The 18,777-nt window shown below is 39.8% G+C and overlaps 1 protein-coding gene and 1 pseudogene across 4 annotated transcripts in view; one reads left to right on the top strand and one right to left on the bottom strand.

Moving 5' to 3' along the window:
- Positions 1-18,777, bottom strand: part of LOC135707424 (uncharacterized) — a 505,282-nt gene that overhangs the window by 254,560 nt on the left and 231,945 nt on the right. The window lies entirely within an intron of this gene.
- On the top strand, positions 2,479-5,064 carry LOC135707441 (glycogen debranching enzyme-like; annotated as a pseudogene).

The following is an 18,777-nucleotide window of genomic DNA, read 5'->3' as shown; positions in this document are numbered from 1 at the left end:
CATGAAGAGATCAACAGCTAACGGACGACCGGTTATATGAAAAAGTCAAGCCGATTGTTAGCATACTCTCCCATCATGGTAAAAGGAATCTTAAGGATGAAAGGTCGCATTCAAGATAATAGCAAAACATTTGATGTGAATAATCCTGTAATTCTACCAGACAACCATAATTTCACGAACCTACTGATCAAGACGTTTCACAACGCCAATGCTCATCAAGGACTGGAAACTATTATAAATAACTCGAAAAATCGGTACCGGATTTTGAAGATTCGTTCACAAGTTAAGAAATTTGCACGAACATGTGTGACATGTAGAGAGCTACGTGCCAAACCAACCGTTGCGCAGTTGGGTAATTTACCCCAAGAAAGGACGCCCCTTTTGTTTTTCCTTTTACTTATACAGGAATCGACTATTTTGGACCACTAACGGTGAAGGTTGGACGACGTGTAGAGAAGCGCTGGGTTGTACTCTTTACATGCATACATACGTTGTTTTCTGGCAATTCGTGGTGTTTCTCAGAAAATCCTTACTGATATAACGGAATGAATTATACTGGAACCAATCAAGAGCTGAAGAGGATCGTAAAGGAGCTTGACCAGCAGCAGATAGAGTGGTCCTTTATACTTCCAGGTGCGCCTCATTTTGGAGGGTGCTGGGAGCGTTTAGTGCGTTCGGTAAAAACAGACTTACGCTCTATGCTGAAGGAGAGAAACCCTACTGATTTGGTTCTGCTAACAGTATAATGCTAAGTAATGAACTTTGTCAACAATCGACCATTTACACATGTGTCGGATGATCCACATAATCCTGAGCCGTTAACGCCTAATATGTTATTACTTGGACGAAACAACCATATTCAGTACGATTACGGTTTTGATGAGAGCAGTTTGGTGACTAGAGCCGCCTACAAACATGCACAAATTTACGCTGACCGTTTTTGGCGTAAATGGGTGTCCGCTTATCGCCCAGAATTGATAAACGACATAAATGGAAAGACAACCTAAACTATTACGAGTGCGCGGTAGATGATTTGGTGATGGTCATCGATGAGAACCTGCATCGTGGATGCTGGCTCAAAGGTATTATCGAGAAGGCTTACCATGGAACCGATGGCAAAGTTCGGACAGTGAAGATACGCACTTCAAGATCAACGTACCTTTCAACCGATTACGAAGATAATTCTATTCCAGGCCAGTTCCGCTGCTGGCCCGGAGGATGTTGGAAACTAGTAAACCATGAGGAAGACTTCAATCAAAAAAATTCATTATCCTAACAACCACTGTTGATTCAAGTTCAATAAAACCTAGTTATCCGATAATTATCGCTGTGTTTGATTCTCCGTTTATAAGTTTAATAAAACCCGTATACTTTCAAGAACCGTTACAAAGAAGAGTTCCTACGGTACTTTGTGCGAAGAAGATTCAGTCCCGTTCTCAGGTGAGCGAACTGTCGGTGTAATTCCGAACCAGCCGCCTGAAACAATTCTGAAGACATTTCATGTTTAATGAAATTTTTTGAAGACATGCTTAAATTGAAGAAGACTTCTGAAGACCTTTTGGACTCATATCAAGCAGATGGGTGAAAAATGTTGTTGGATTTCAAATATTAAGCTTCTTCTTGATTGTGGATCATTAGGAAAAGCGGAAATTTGCGATTTCGCGTAAACCGCGAATTCCGCTAAGTTTAACTTTGGCCATGAAATTAGCTAAATTCCATTCCTCGAAATTCCACGAAATTTGCATAATCAGTCTAAAGGAGGTTGTTCTACTACCGATCTTAAATTAAATGTATACTGCAAAATAAAGTGTATTAAACTCAACAGCAATAGGAGCTAACTGATATCTTTGATAAGCTGGAGATCTTTTGAATACTTTTTGATCAACCTTTCATCACGAAATCAGAATTTATGGTTTTAGATTTTCATAATAAAAAAAACATTATCAACACGTTCCCGGGCTATTTCACCAACTGGACTGGGTTCAACTCGCCCCCGGTGATGAATCTCTCAATAGAACTACACGCCGAAAGTGTGGCATCCGAACTTGGAGAACCGAGCTCTCGGGAGGCAATGCAAACCGACACCGAACAATGAAACTAAATGATACCTTTATGAACACTTGAAACTAAATTTTAGCACACAAATTAACAAATTTAAAGCAACAAATGTTTAATTCACTGACGAAAAATACGCAGCAAAAGATAAACACGTAAGCTTTCAAGCGTGGCCTACTGCGATCGGATGACGAATATGCTGTGTTTGTGAACAAAATGGTTGGAAGGAACCCCAAAGGAGCGCCTACACACGCTCTCATAAAGGCGCCCAAGAATGTCTCATCCCAGAAACGGCAGTGCAAGTTAATGTCCCCCCTAATCGGTGTTGGGAAGGGTCTGGTATCCCAACATTATGGACCTTCGAGCCGGATTATCCGGAAAACTGTACAAAGTACTTTGCCAGCGTTGGTTTGGGTGCCAAAGATGGCATCAATGGAGCTTTTGTGGCAGGACACAATTAGCAGCCATCACAGCGAGACAATTAACTATCTCGTCTCCACCATTGCACTCCTGGATTTCACGCACAACAATCCGTCGCCGGTGGAGAAGCGCTCGATCTTCGATTTGATTCCGTCGTCGGGTACGACGAGCTGGTGCCGCATCATATCCATATCATCGACGAGGAACGCCAGTACCAGGAGTGGGTTAAGCACGTCGACAAGACAACCGGCATTGTTGCTGTCTGCTCGCGGTTTCGATCAACTGTTTGTCGATCAAATTAATCCGGACATCGTGGCCGTTACGCGCCATTTGACCCAGAATCACGAGACGGTTATCAGCTATCTGAGTCTATGGGCCGGACCGACAGGATTTCGCCCGCGCAGATTTATAAAAAAAAAAAAACCAATCAACCGTTCGACCACCCCCACGGATTTCAACGAGGATGAGCACTACATCAATGGCGTATAGGAGTATGTGGTTGATCCACGTAAGAATCTCAAACTGGAAGAGTCGAACATCTTCCACAAGCAGGCCACCATCCATGGCAATACGACGCAGTTGGATTTTGTCAATCTAAAGCCCGGATCGGTGGTGGCTGTGCGTGTTGCTCTCAAGGTCAACATGAAACCGCACTTTGATAATTTGCACTCCCGGTCCATATGTTGTCCAAGTTGGATTTAGTCGATTTCAACAATTTGCTGTATTGTTGCACCGAGGAGGCACGCGATAACGGTGGCGGTCCGTACACTATTTCAGGTTATGTTGATTTGGTGTACTTCAGACTATAGGGTGTCGTTTCGATCCTGAGCGATATCGGACCAAACGATGACCTGGCTCACCCGTTGACGATCGATTACTGCTCACAGCGTTTGCTAAAATACTCGAAGCTGGTTCCGGTAGCCAATTGCTTGGAAAAGAACCTAGCTCCTTTGAGGGAAATTCCCCGGTACATGATCCCCAGCTATTTTGACGTGATCATCACTGGAGTGTACCGGTTGACCGTCAACGCTGCTTGCCAACTGATGACGGACTTCGTCCGACATGGTTAATCCTTTGGTCGTCGCCTTGCGCTTGGATCGGTTCAGTGCGTTCGGGTTGCTCTGTCGGCCAACCTTCCGGTCGTGAGTCCCATTGTCACTCCCCCAAAGCCTCCGCAGAGGTGTTCTACTCTGGCTGCTGGTCTGTCACACTTTGCAACCGGATACATGCGCTGCTGGGGTTGAGATACGTTCATTTATTGGCGTGAAGTCATGTTCCTGACCGGTAGATTCGGCGAAGCTCGGTATATGATTCTTGGATTTGGACATTGTCTGCAACATGGACTGATTCCGAATCTCCTGGACGGGGGCATGAATGCCCGTTTCAACTGCCGTGATGCAGTCTGGTGGTGGTTATACCATAGAGGTAACTCTAAGACTAGTAGGTCCCGAAGAATCGTGCTCAACTTTTTGTCTCAGCTCTGGCTCGAAACATAGGAAAATCCACGAACCCCTCATTTTATCTGTCAAACTTTCATACACGGCGAATGAGAACGACCCAAATTTGAGTTTAGTTCACTCATAATCGCCTAAAGTGCTGGAACTCAGCGATGAGAAAATTTCCCTCATGTTTCCCAGGTTTTTCCAGGATTTTCCAGGGAAAAATTTCCGAATATGAGAAAAGCTATTGGTACTACACCGAGACTGAATAAAATCTTCGTCAATTTCCTCATTTTCCGGCAGATTTATTAGGTTTTCCACAGGAAACCATGAGACAAATTTTTCCATCGCTGAGTTCCTGCACTTTTGGCGATTATAAGTGAACTAAACTAAAATTTGGGTTGTTCTCATTCGCCGTGTAGCAAATCAAAACAAACATTGTGTAGTACTAGAATTTCGACTAGAATGGGGTACGTTAATCAATTTGCTTGGGACCAATAGGCTAGTCAAGTAGTGAGCCAATTTGAAATCGATAGTTTCGTATTGATTGTTGGTTATACTGAGTCCAACAGTACGTCTAGGAAGCTCCCACTGGAAAGAACATCCTGGAAGACAAGGTCTCCCGGTTGTATACAACGGATGATTCCGATGCAAATATGCCCAGTGAATGCAATCAATTCTTGCACGAGACAATCCAGGGGGACCTCATGGTTCACTTCCAGGGGTTTTCCTACCGGGAACGTAATACCGGTTCATCTATGCGCACATGCAGGACAAAGGTTTCAACAACCGTATCGGCATCCACCCGAAGATGCCAATGTAACAATTCCAATTGCGGTACCTGGATGGACAAGATGGGTTCCAGTGTCTGGGAGTTTCGTCATCTCCTAGGGATGGATCTGCAGTCGAGTTGGTCGGGCTACAGATGGCCGGATTGCGATTCATGCAGCGAATGTCCGAGGAGAAGGTCATTCCGTTTAATTCGGTGGAACGTTAATCGAGCAATGGAACTGTCAAGACTGTCTGGACTTACAAACAGTGGGCCGATAAGATCGGCGCTAACTTTGAGAAGGAATTCTACGTATACAAAAGCTGCGATAGCCAGTATGTTAACAAGAAAGGCATGTTAAAACGGCAGTGGCGTAGCTAGGGTAGGGTGAGGTTAACCCCGAACACTGCCATCTACTGAGGATATTTTCAAGCTCTCTTAATTCAACCACGAACATCTATGAACTTCACTGAACTTCAAGAAAAATCCTCATCTTGTTCTACGAATTTTCTTTAAACATCTGGGAAGTTACCTGACATTAATGGAAGTCTCCAAAAATTCCAAGAAGTTCCTTGAGCTTTTTTAAATAAGATCGCTGACAATTTGCTACAAAGTTCCCTGTTCTGAAACCAAGAACCCTGAAGCTCTCATAGAGATTTGATGAACCACCCAATTTTTACACTTTCTCGCAGTTCCTCGAATCGCTACGTAATTTGCTAACCAACTTCGAAAAAAGCTACACTTCTATTTTCTTTTCAATTTAGCTGCGGACTAGCTTGTATAGGCAAACATGAGCTGTATAAGCAAATTTTGAGCTAATCTGCAGTACCAATTGTAGGTTGGGCCCCTAATTTATTCAAAGTTCCCGGTGAAGTTCTCAGAATTTCTACGAAGTTTCCTCTGAGGAGAACCAGCCTGAAAGTCTCGTTAAGATAGATAACCAACAAACCTATGAAGTTTCCTGAATTTATACTATACTGCCTGATATTCTGAGAAGTCCCTGAAGTTTGCCGGTGTTCAGTTCCATTAATGTCATCACGGATTTTCTCCGAATTTATCTAAGCTAATCTGCAGTACCAATTGTAGGTTGGGCCCCTAATTTATTCAAAGTTCCCGGTGAAGTTCTCAGAATTTCTACGAAGTTTCCTCTGAGGAGAACCAGCCTGAAAGTCTCGTTAAGATAGATAACCAACAAACCTATGAAGTTTCCTGAATTTATACTATACTGCCTGATATTCTGAGAAGTCCCTGAAGTTTGCCGGTGTTCAGTTCCATTAATGTCATCACGGATTTTCTCCGAATTTATCTAAGCAGGGCAATTCATTTCTACAAAACTCACTTCTAACTTCTACAAATTTCGCTGAACTTATACAAAATTCGGTGAATTACTACAGAATTTGCTGCACTTCTACGACTTAATGGTTTAAGGACATAAGGCTGAAAGACAAAAGGTCGAATGGACAATAGATCGAAGGGACAAAAGGTTGAATTGAAAAATGTGCAAGTGTAACTTAGTGGGGCAAAAGGTCAAAGTGGATAAAAGATCGAAGGGACAAAAGGTCAAATGGACAAAAGGTCGAACTGACAAAAGGTCGAATCGACAAATGGACTAAATGTAGACAACGTCTAATGGAAAAATGGTCTATTGGACAAAAGATCCGGGGCCTCCCTTAGCTCAGTTGGTTAAGACTCAGCTACAAAGCAAGACCATGCTGGAGGTGGCCTGGTCCGGTCTAGGAATTTTTCGGGTTGGAAGATTTCTCCATTTGCGTGAGCATAGAGTATAATTATACTAATGCAAAATTGGTACAGGCATCGAAAGCTTTTTTGTGGAAGTGCATCTAGAACAGTAAGATTGTGTCCTAATTGCCGAGTTAAATTTAACTCGTGGTTAAAACTGACATTTAGAGCGAGGGGTAAGTCACTCAGCACATTGTGCGAAATAATATTCAGCACAGTTTGGGAACATCCATCGGCAGACCTTCGGTACACCTTCGGCACACCTTCGGCACAATCTCGTAGGCATTGGATTGTTGTAAATAAAATGGGAGCACTGATGGACAACTGTCAATGGAGTTGTTCACATTCAGACATTCAGACCCCATTAGTACTCTTAATTCAAATAATGATGCAACTCACACAAAACAAACTACAGAAGTCTATGCATCATCCTCTATAGTCGCTCTCCAACAATGTTCCCCACTGGTTTCATCTCTTTCAGGCCGCTGATAGACCGTTGCTTCTCACAGCACGATAGGCTAGGTTTCTGGTCAGCCTTTGAGGGCATTATAAAACCAACACAGGAATTTTTTTTCATTTTATGAGCATAAAACACCAAAATTTCGCACACCCGCCACTTCCCTCGTCATCCTCAATCCGATTTATCCTTGCGATTTCATATTAGAACATTCAAGGTGTCAGAAATACCGGGTTGCCGGGATGGGTATTTAACAAACAATCACAGCTTGCTCTATGACCGGCACAATCGGAGCACCTGCGGCACACTTGCGGCACACTGACAAAAAATATGACCCAAGATTGGTGTGCGGAGTGACCTACCCCTTGCATTTAGAGAGATATTTTCAATGTTAGAAAATCGCGGTGTTATCGATCAACATGATAACAACATGATGAACTCAGCCACGGTGGCCAACATTTAACTTCTCAGAATGGTCAGAAATAACTACGCTCGGATAGCAGGGTTATTCGATAACTTTTCATCTGTCACTTTTAACCACGAGTTAAATTTAACTCACCAATTGGGACACAGCCTTAGTTGAGAGCACGCAATAAGCTAATATGCGATAAGCAATAAGCTTGAAATGAGAAGAACAAGAAGAAGAAGAAGAAAATGAAAGACAAATGGTCGAAATGGACAAAACGTCGAATTGACAAAAGGTCAAATCGATAAATGGTCGAATTGACAAAAGTCGAATACACAAAAGGTCAAATGGGCCAAATGTCGAATCCGTAAAAGGTCGAAGAGGAGAAAAAGTTTAAATGGACATAAGCTTGAAATGAACTAAAGGTCGAATGGAAGAAAGATCAAAATGGGACAAAGGTCAAAATAGACTACAAAAGGTCAAAATGTACAAAAGGTCGAAATGGACAAAAGTTCAAATTTAACTTGGAAGGACAAAATAGTTAAATTGAACTTGCTGAAATTATTGCAAAGTTCACTTCAATTCTATAAAACACACTAAATTGCTACGAATTTCGCTGAACTTCAACAAAATTCAGTTAAGCTCTAAAGAAATTTCTGCACTTCTACAAAGTTTAAAGAAGTTCTTCGAGCTAAACGGTTGTAGGATAAAATTTCGAAAGGAAAAAAGGTGGAAAAGACAAAAGGTCATATGAATAGAAGTTCGTATTGAACTTGGAGGGACAAAAGGTCGAATGGACAAAACATTGAATAGATAAAAGGTCGAATAAACAAAAGGTCGAATAAACTAAAGGTCGAATGGACAAACAATCGAATTGATAAAAGGTCGAATGGACAAAACATCGGATTGAATTTAGAGATACAAAAGGACTAATTGACAAAAGGTCGAATGAACAAAATGTTAAATTGAACCAATGTTTGGATATACATATATGCAAATCTGCAACGAAAATTGCTAGTTTTGTCCACGGGGTGCGACACATCTTAATCTCGATTTTAAATGGTCGAAAAATCTCACTCTAGCGGATCAATCAACCAAAAATCTTTTGACGTGGACTACGTCTGTGATTTCTATATGGGGGTACACTTTGTGAAAACTGAAAATGGAACATGTAACAAAATTATGAAAGATTTTGAACGTTAATTACTCAGCTGCCCCTGAACCAATTTCAATAATTTTAGCACCAATCGACCAGAAATATTTCTACGCATCATTCTCTTCAATTTAAGACTTTATCATTTTAAAAAAAGTCACTACTGAAAAATGCACGAATGTGCAACTGTTGCTACGATAGTTAAAATTATCACCGATTGCCTACGAAAAGTGATTTCCCTAACACAGATTTCAAAGAGGAATTCCATCCGGTCTCATAATACGGTGTTTATTCAGTCACAGCGTGGTGAGTGGTGGTGTTCTCTAGTACACAACGAAAGACTCCATGCAAGCAGCTGGCTATCAAGGATGCCCACAACCGCTGATCGAATTCAGTTCCTATAACTGTGTGTGGTGTTGTCCGGTCGTCGGCATCAGCAGCAGCAGCAGCAGCAGCCCTTTCGGCTCATGGCGTTGACATTGTTCTCCAGTACACGACGAAAGGCTGCCTGCAAGCAGCGAGCTGCAGCCCACATGAACATCCATAGAAGGAAGAAGAAGCCGCATTGATCGGAATCTGTAGCTCTTCGTGAGCCGCTGTGGGCCATATATGTCAAGCGCGTAGTACAAAAAAGTATAAACAGAGAGAACCTAGCTCAAATTCCTATTCCTACACAAAACACAAGCTCCTGCTGCAGTTAAAAATAGGATTTATTATATAAGACCACGTAGTCCTACGTCCCCATTGCGTACAACCCCATAGGGCTGTCCCTTGTAGTTTTTTCATCTCTTGCATCTAAACCCATCTACTCGCATCGCGTACCAGAGGACAGTGCGCATCCTGGGCATCTACTTTGATAGGAAATTTTCCTATTCGAAACACTTCGAAGAGACAAAGGCCAGCTGCGCACCCTACAAGGCCAGCACCTAGACAGTAATCGGCCCACTCAAAGCTGACATACGGTATTGAAATCACGTGTCTAGCGCAGGACCAACTAAATAAAAAGCTTTCCTCCACATACAATCAGGCAATCAGGATATCAACCGATCTACTACCATCCACATTCAGCATTCCTGCTGCATCGAAATCGGCTCCCCACCTTTCGAAAGATTCATCTGCCGTAGAGCAATCGACCGGGACGAGAAGACCACAGGCGAGAGAGGGTTCCTCTTGATGGAGGCCAACCAAATCCTGATAAAGTGGACCAACCAAGAGCTCCATGAGCTGGGTTCACTGGGTCCGGCCCTTTTCTAAACATATGCGAGTTCTGTCAAGTACATAACTCCGTCGAACATGCCATCTGCCACTGCTCTCATGCTTTACGGCATTTCCGAAAGCATCCGGGATGCCTTAGCAGATGACCCGGTCAAAACTGCGGCTCTTGAAGTTTTCCTCCGAGAAGCCGACTTCTTCGATGCTATTTAATCGGATCGAACAAAATACTACTGCCGACAATGGACCCTGCACCCTAATGTCTTAAAGAAAGTGTTTTGTTTGACTACTTTCTTTAAATTTTACTCAATGGTTTTAGATGAAAAATAACTGAATTATGATTTAATTTTAAAATATTTAATAACCTTGTTGAAAAGCCGCAAAAGCTTAAGAATCAAACAATTGAGAGTAAGCTGTTATTCAGCTTTCAATGATTTTTGAAAGCAAATACAAAAAATGTCCAAGTGAATACCCAAAGTTCATGTTTTTTTTATTCCTATTCTAATGCCTGTCGAGAAAAATTGCCATTCTTTATTTGTCTTTTAGTTTGTACTTAGCTGCATAGAACTGCATTCAATTGATTCGTTGACTCACCTGTAAGAGAAGAGAAAAGAACGTTTTTCATTAGTGTCAGATGTCAGAAACAAGATCAGCATTTACAAATGTCCTGCCGGCTATACGTCAAATTGGGTGCAAAACCACCCCTAAACGGTGAAAACAAACGAATCCCTCCAAAAAGCAACACAAGCCCCAATTCCTATTCGACACCAATTCATCATTCTGAATGCATGTGCAGACCACCAAATTCCTAACTGCAAAACCCCGCAGAACAAATAAAAACACCAATTTCATCGGCTCAGACTCGCTTTTGGCCTAAGCATTCGCATTCGGCAAACACAACTGGCACTGACTGGGACTGGGACTGGAACTGGGATGTGTCATTTAGCATTCCATCCGAGTGACGACAGCCTCTGATATTTCCTGGGACCGGAGAACGCCCGACTCTGGTAAGTGTCCCAACCATCCATGGCTAGTCCCATCTCATATGGCATTAGGTAGATTGGACTGTTTACACCACCCTAATACCGAAATCCTGTCCTTGGGGCTCATGCTTTCCCAAAACGACATTGAGCCACTCACGCGCTCTTTCATGTGTCCTCTTGTGCGCTTTTTTTTACGGCTTCAGAACCGGTTCAACACTGTGTAGGAAGTGCATTACTGCTTACTTCAATCTGGACCAGTCTGCCACTGTCATATCGGAAGGATGCCCTGTGAACACATCCATCTTGTGTCACACAGTCAACCATCCACCTGTACGCACTCACAGTGAATATGGTAATCCATCGTTATATAGAGAGGACTTCGTACCTGCACTGACTGTCTATCAAAACGACGAACGATGCGCTGCCATGTGAATGTGCCGTGCTTCCTGTTGTAGGTACCTATCTCGTTGCATCTCCCTGCTTGCTGCTAATGCACTGTTGCTCTATAGGACACAGCAGTACAACACAGATGCACGACGACGGACGATGACGAAGGTGCCATGCAAATGAGCTTTATTCTACTCTACCATCATCATCATCATCATCATCTAGATATGTAGTTGCAAGAGACATTGAATGGCAGAGCTACCGTTTGTGAATTTAGCTTCCCCCAGTCAGCGGTGCAGATAGTGTCCGGAGAATTCGGGGAAGCGAACGGTTGGCTAATCGTTCCGGTTGAACGGCTGAAGAGAAGGATTGGGGCTAGCTTCTTTTATGGGATCGGATTGTGTGTGAGAAGGAGGATATTCTATGTAGCTTTGAATTAAAAGTAATATGGAGCAATTTTTCGCAGTTATATGCAGATGCTTTTAGTAGATTGAATCACTCATCAATGTTTAACAGTCCCAACATCTTTAAAGTTATAAATAGACAATCATTTCCAGAAATTCAAACACACAGAATTTTAGATCTACAGAATAACAGAACTTTAGAAATTCAGAAAATTGCAAATGAGGGTTTTTTTTGCTATCGGACAGATTTGGGACAGAAAGGTATAATAATTTTATGATTTTTTTTCCACAAGTAGAGTGTGATAAAAAAAATAAGATGAAGTTTTCGGATTTTCCTGGGCATCACGTGCTTTTAAAATTCATAACTCATGAACAAAGCTCTGTAGAAAGAAGGCTGAATAGTGAAATGATGTGGAAATTATCTCAGAAGTCCAAATATGTATAATTTAAATAAAATTTCCTAGGAAATTTTTCACGTGGAAGAAAATAAAATGAAAATCAGGAAAACCATTGTCTTCAGGGCAATACAAATATTTGTATTATTTTTTCATGCTTCCATAGTTATTATCTTTTATTGGTGCAAACTCCTGAGTGCTATCTCTTATCGGTTTTGAGTTATTAATAATCCTTCGGTTAATTTTGCCTGATAATAAATAAAAATCCTCAATTTCAGATATTAGGAAATTAAGTTTTACAGAAATGCAGTAACTCATAAATTCAAAAATTAGGAAATTCAGAAATTCAGAAAATCGGGAATTCAGCAGATCGAAAGGTCAGCAATACAGTCAACCATAAATTCAGAATTTCAGAATTTTTGAAACTCATATACACTGACCTCACAATAATAGATCACCCACAATAAAGAATTGAATTTCAGAAATTTTTAAAATCTGAATTAAGGAAAATCCTTAATTCAGACATACAGATATTCGACAATTCAGTGATTCAACAAGACAGCAAATCAGTTATCCAGCAATTTAACAACTATGCATCTCCAAAATTCAGTCATCAAAAATTCTATATCTCGTACTAATTCAAAAAGTGATGAATCATTAATTTCCAAAGTTAAACAAGCACAAATTTAGATATTCAACAAGTCAAAAATTGAGAAACACAGCGTTTCATAAATCCAGCGAATTGGAGAAATAAAAATATAGAAATACTGCAATGTAGCACATAAGATTTTCAGAAACTTAGGAATTCAGATATATAGTGATTTAAACAATCCAAAACACTGAAACTCAGAATTTCATCATTTAAATAAATACAAAATTCAGACACACAGATATTCAGAAATTCATAAATTTGGAAATTTATAAACTTATCAATACATTTTGAATCTCACTAATTCATAAATTCTGTACTTCTCCCATTGAGCAAATCCAGGATTTTGAATTACAGAAATTCAGAAAATCATAAATAAAGAAGTTTGAATAGAAAGAAATTCATCAATTCAACAATTCAGTTATTCAGCAATTCAGCAATTCAAGCATAACTTTCCAAAAGGACGTTAGTCGCAAAAATAAACAAATCGATATTTTGCTTCCAACCGAATATAAAATACATGCTTTTCCTACGAGTTAATGAAAAACAAGTTTGGAAATTTTAATGAATTATGGAAAATATATTTAATGAACGCCCTACACACTTAGAAAAAAATCATGTAAATTTAGGTGCTCGGAGAGTACCTAAATACGAGCGTCAATTTTGACATAAATTTGCGTCATAACAGACGCAAAATATAGCTCAATCAAACGTACTTTTCGTCAAGCAACGAATTTTTAAGTTTCGGAGCACTTAATATTACATGATATGTTTGTTTACGTCTAATCTTATATGTCAAAGATGTGAAGCGTCATATGTGAAAAAACAAAGCAACCCTTATCAATCAGCAGATGCGTCAAGTTGTTTCTAAGTAGATACAAAATGGGTTTCAACGGGATTTAGCTACTGCTACACAGCTAAAAAAAAGTAGTGTAAATTTCCGATACTATGATGCACATAAATGGAGCGTCATATATCATAGAAGTTTAGATTATAGATCGTGTAAATTTATGAGACATTTCATGCAATATACCATATATTGTATGCAACTGTCCACTTTTGTTTGCAACATTTCTTGCAAGCTGCTAGTTTACGTGAAAAGTAAGTTTACATGTATGAATGTTTACATGCATGAATGTTTACATCGCCAGTAACATTCAGAATTTTTTGGTGTGTAGGTATGTTTTGTTAAATATTCGTGACTAAAACATAAATATTATAAATAATTTTTAAGATCTAGCAACCCAGAGACGATGCTGCGAAGGAAGAATTAAAACGACAACACGAACTACATCAGATGTCAGCCAAGGTAGTGTACGACGAGAAGAAGAAAGACAAAGTGCTTGCCAAAGAACATCCCATTGTTCGGACCTCAAGTTTCGAGAGACGTATCTTCACTGCAAAACAAAAAACCGGTGTATCTAATTTGACGTATGTGAAAACCGTTCTTTCAAAAATACGAATCAGGCATGCTGTATGTAACAATCAAGGTGTGATACCGACGAATCAATCAAGGTGAATGTGAACAGTCCGCATCGTGCTCTCTTGCCGTGCGGATCTATTTGCTTTTTGCTGAAGGAAGTGTTACTACTACCTAAAGCTACAACAAATTTAAACAGCACTTTTCAGTGCTCAACCTGTAAAAAATTTCTACCTTGTTCAACTCTTATTCCTCTTCGATCCTTGTTTGGACCCTACCCGAGGTAATCCTTCTTGGATATCGATTTGGAAAATTCCTCTTCGATCCTTCAGATTCTTATAGTAATCTGCTTGGAAGTCGATCTGGATAAAAATTTACTGCCGCCATGGCGCCTAAACGCAAAAGAAAGGGGCAAACTCTTGACCCCCCTTCTGATGAAATTAATTTGAGTAATCAATTTGATTTGCTCACGGATGATGAGAATGATCCATCATCCAAGAAAAATTCTAGTAAACTTTCCCGGCTTAATGCCAAGAAGGAAAAGATTCCCCCTATTGTGATAACCACTACCGATTTCCATGCTCTTCGCATGGAACTTTTGAATTTCGTGAAAGTTAAGTTTTCACTACAAATTGGACGTCGGGGTGAATGCCGTGTATTGGCTGAAACCTTGGACGGATTTAAATGTCTTCTCAAGTATCTTACTGAGAAGAAGCACAAATTTTTTACTTACGACACCAAAACTGAACGTGTGTTCAAGGTTGTCATGAAAGGACTGCCCAGTGGTGAATCTCTGGATCAGATCAAAGATGAACTGGCAAAATTACTTGGAGTTGTGCCACTCCAAGTAATCAAAATGAAAATGAAATCCCGTCCTGGCGATTCGCGCAACGGGATTTCTAATGATTTTTATTTAGTTCACTTCAAGTCTAGTGAACTAAACAACCTTAAGGCCTTAGAAAAAGCTAGCCTTATGCTCCATGTCCGAGTGAAGTGGGAACACTTCAGGAAGACTGGAGGAAATTTCCAAAACCTCACCCAGTGCCGTAAGTGCCAGGGATGGGGTCACGGAACTAAAAATTGCTACATGCCAGCTAAATGCATGAATTGTGGTGATTCCTCTCACGCAAAGGACGACTGTCCTGTGAAGGAAGATCCTAAGAAATTTAAATGTTCAAATTGTGGTGAAAACCACAAATCCAATTTTTGGGAATGTAAGACTCGCAAAGCGATCCTACAATCTCGTTCTAACCGACAGGTAAGAAACGCTCCACGTTTCCGACCAGGTACAAATTCCTCTGCTGTTAACAACGGTCAGCGAGGAACAAATTCTACATTCGTACCCGTAGGTACAAATATCACCCCTGCTTCAAATGTTTCATCTGTACCTACTCCCCTCGCTGCTAACAATGTTCAGCGAGTTAATGGAGCTACCTATGATGCTATTGCAGCGGGTAGAAATCAAAATACTAACCAACGTTCTAACGGAAATTTTGACAATTTTGACTTAGGGAGCATTACTGCCCCCAAAATGGAATTTTTACAGAATTCATTAATTGACATGATTTCTGATATGCTTAAATCTAACTCCATGTTTGATGCTATTCAAACTGGAGTAAAATTTGCAAATAATATTGTCATGACTTTAAAATTCAGTAATGGATTTTAAAGCATTAAATATTGTAAATTGGAATGCTCGATCTCTTAAAGATAATGAAGACGAGCTTTTTAATTTTTTGAGAGTTCATAACGTGCATATTGCCGTTATAACTGAAACGTTCCTTAAACCTCCCCATAAGGTTAAGAAGGACGCAAATTACTTGATTTATAGAAATGATCGTCTTGATGGACCCTGTGGTGGCGTTGCCATCATTATTCATAGACGAATCAAACATAAAATTCTTTCTTCATTTGAAACCAAAGTTTTTGAAACTTTGGGAGTTTCTGTTGAAACAAAATTTGGACAACTTACGTTTATAGCTGCCTATTTGCCATTCCAATGCGTAGGCCAGCAAAAGAATTTTCTCAAGGGTGACCTCCAGAAACTTACACGTCATAGGTCTAAATTCTTCATTATTGGTGATTTTAATGCAAAATACCGCTCATGGAATAATGCTCAAAGCAATTCCAATGGTAATATTCTGTTTGATGATTGTTCTGCAGGTTATTACACTATTCAATATCCAAACAGCCCAACATGCTTTTCTTCTGCAAGAAATCCCTCCACTATTGATTTGGTCTTAACTGATTCATGTCAACTTTGTAGCCAATTGGTTACCCATGCTGACTTCGGTTCTGATCACCTTCCAGTAACTTTTGAAATATCCCAAGAAATAATTTGTAATCCCAACAGCTCTACTTTCAATTACCATAGAGCTGATTGGGAGCAGTATCGAACATTTATGGAATATAACTTCGATCCAAACATTCCTTTGCAAACCAAAGATGAAATTAATTATGCTCTTGAATCTCTGACTACTTCTATAGTTGAAGCAAGAGCTGCCTCAGTACCAAAATGCGACGTTAAATTCGATTCAATTATAATAGACGATGATCTTCAGCTCTTGATCCGTCTTAAAAATGTCCGTAGGAGACAATATCAAAGAACACGCGATCCTGCCATGAAAGTTATCTGGCGGGATTTGCAAAAACAAATTAAAAAGCGATTCTCTGCCCTGAGGAACAAAACTTTTGAAAATAATATTTCTAAATTAGACCCGAGTTCCAAACCCTTTTGGAAACTCACAAAAATTTTGAAAAAACCTCAAAAGCCTATTCCAGCGCTTAAAGAAGGTGGTAAAATTTTGATCACAAATTTAGAAAAAGCTCAGAAACTTGCTAAGCAATTCGAGAGTTCCCATAATTTCAGTTTGGGTCTTACTAGTCCTATTGAGAATCAGGTTGCTCGGGATTTTCTGAATATTTTCTCTCGGGAAAATATTTTTGATGATACCTGGGGGACTGATTTGGACGAAGTAAGGTCTATAACTAAAAAGTTTCAAAATATGAAAGCTCCAGGTGATGATGGAATTTTCTATATCCTCATCAAAAAACTCCCAGAGAGTACCTTGTCTTTGTTGGTAAAATTATTTAACAGATGTTTCCATTTGGCATACTTTCCTGATAAATGGAAAAATGCAAAAGTTGTTCCAATTTTGAAGCCGGATAAAAATCCAGCTGAAGCTTCTAGCTACCGTCCAATAAGTTTGCTTTCTTCAATAAGTAAACTTTTTGAAAAGATAATTTTGAATAGAATGATGCTTCACATCAATACGAACTCAATTTTTGCAGATGAGCAGTTTGGATTTCGCCATGGGCATTCAACTACTCATCAACTCTTAAGAGTTAACAATTTAATTCGTTCAAACAAATCTGAAGGCCACTCAACTGGAGTTGCTCTTCTAGACATAGAAAAAGCATTCGACAGTGTTTGGCATGAAGGTTTGATTGCTAAATTGAAAAAGTTTAATTTTCCACTTTATATTATGAAATTAGTTCAAAATTATTTAACTGACAGAACTCTGCAGGTAAATTATCAAAATTCCAAATCTAATCGACTACCTGTTAGGGCAGGAGTTCCTCAGGGTAGCATTCTTGGGCCTATATTGTATAACATTTTCACTTCGGACCTCCCTGATTTGCCTCAGGGTTGCCACAAATCTTTGTTCGCTGATGACACAGGCATTTCCGCTAAAGGAAGAAGTCTTCGTGTTATTTGCAGCAGACTGCAGAAAAGTTTAGATATTTTCTCTTCTTATTTACAAAAATGGAAGATTTCTCCCAACGCTTCCAAAACTCAACTTATAATATTTCCACATAAGCCTAGAGCTTCGTTTTTGAAACCTAGTAGTAGTCACATAGTCACTATGAACGGAGTTCCAATTTCCTGGTCAAACCAAGTGAAATATCTTGGATTAATACTTGACCAAAAATTAACTTTTAAAGATCACATTGAGGGCATTCAAGCCAAATGTAACAAATATATAAAATGTTTGTATCCTCTTATAAACAGGAAATCCAAACTTTGCCTGACGAATAAACTTCTAATATTTAAACAAGTTTTTAGACCGGCCATGCTTTACGCTGTGCCAATATGGTCTAGTTGCTGCACTACCAGGAAAAAATCACTTCAAAGGATTCAGAACAAAATTCTGAAAATGATTTTGAAGTTGCCTCCCTGGTACAGTACAACCGAAGTACATAGAATTTCGAATGTTGAGACTTTAGCACAAATGTCCAACAAAATAATTAATAATTTCAGGCAAAAATCGTTGCAATCCTCAATAGCAACGATTAATTCCCTTTATACTTAGATAAGATTTAGTTTTAGTTTTTAGTTTTAAGATATCAATTGTTATACTGACATGCAGGTTAAAAAACCTGTTTAAAATACTGAATTGCCAAGACATGAACAATGTAAAAACACTTAGATATATATCATAACAATTAAGGCTGGTACGTTACGGCAGTAACTGGAGCACCTAGGTTAAAATGAAATGTAATTTATTTTGAATTTGGAACAAATAAAGAGTTAAAAAAAAAAAAAAAAAAAAAAAAAAAAAAGGTGAATGTGAGTAGTACCACACACAAGTAAAAGGTGTATTTTTTTCCTTGATTTGTTTTCCGTCGATCTTGTTGAGCACCAATGCTACCGACGCCAGGGAGGCAGCTCCCACACCTGGACCCTACCTATCGACCCATCAACTCATGAACCGGGGACCAACGACCTTACTTCCCTTCCGAAGGAAGGCGTGATCAGAGATGTTATGCCTCAGAGCATCCTGGCGGCGCCGACTGGGATTGAACCCAGGTTGCTGAGTTGAGAGGTAATCACGCTTACCACTACACCACCGGCGCCGCTTAAAAGGTGTATCAACATTTTTCACAA

This window comes from Ochlerotatus camptorhynchus, unplaced genomic scaffold (assembly GCF_037179485.1).
Source record: "Ochlerotatus camptorhynchus isolate MF236.1 unplaced genomic scaffold, CSIRO-AGI_Acam_v1.1 ptg000312l, whole genome shotgun sequence".
Lineage (NCBI taxonomy): Eukaryota > Metazoa > Arthropoda > Insecta > Diptera > Culicidae > Ochlerotatus > Ochlerotatus camptorhynchus.
Note: the sequence above shows the minus strand (reverse complement) of the source record. Positions and strands in the feature narration are given on the sequence as shown.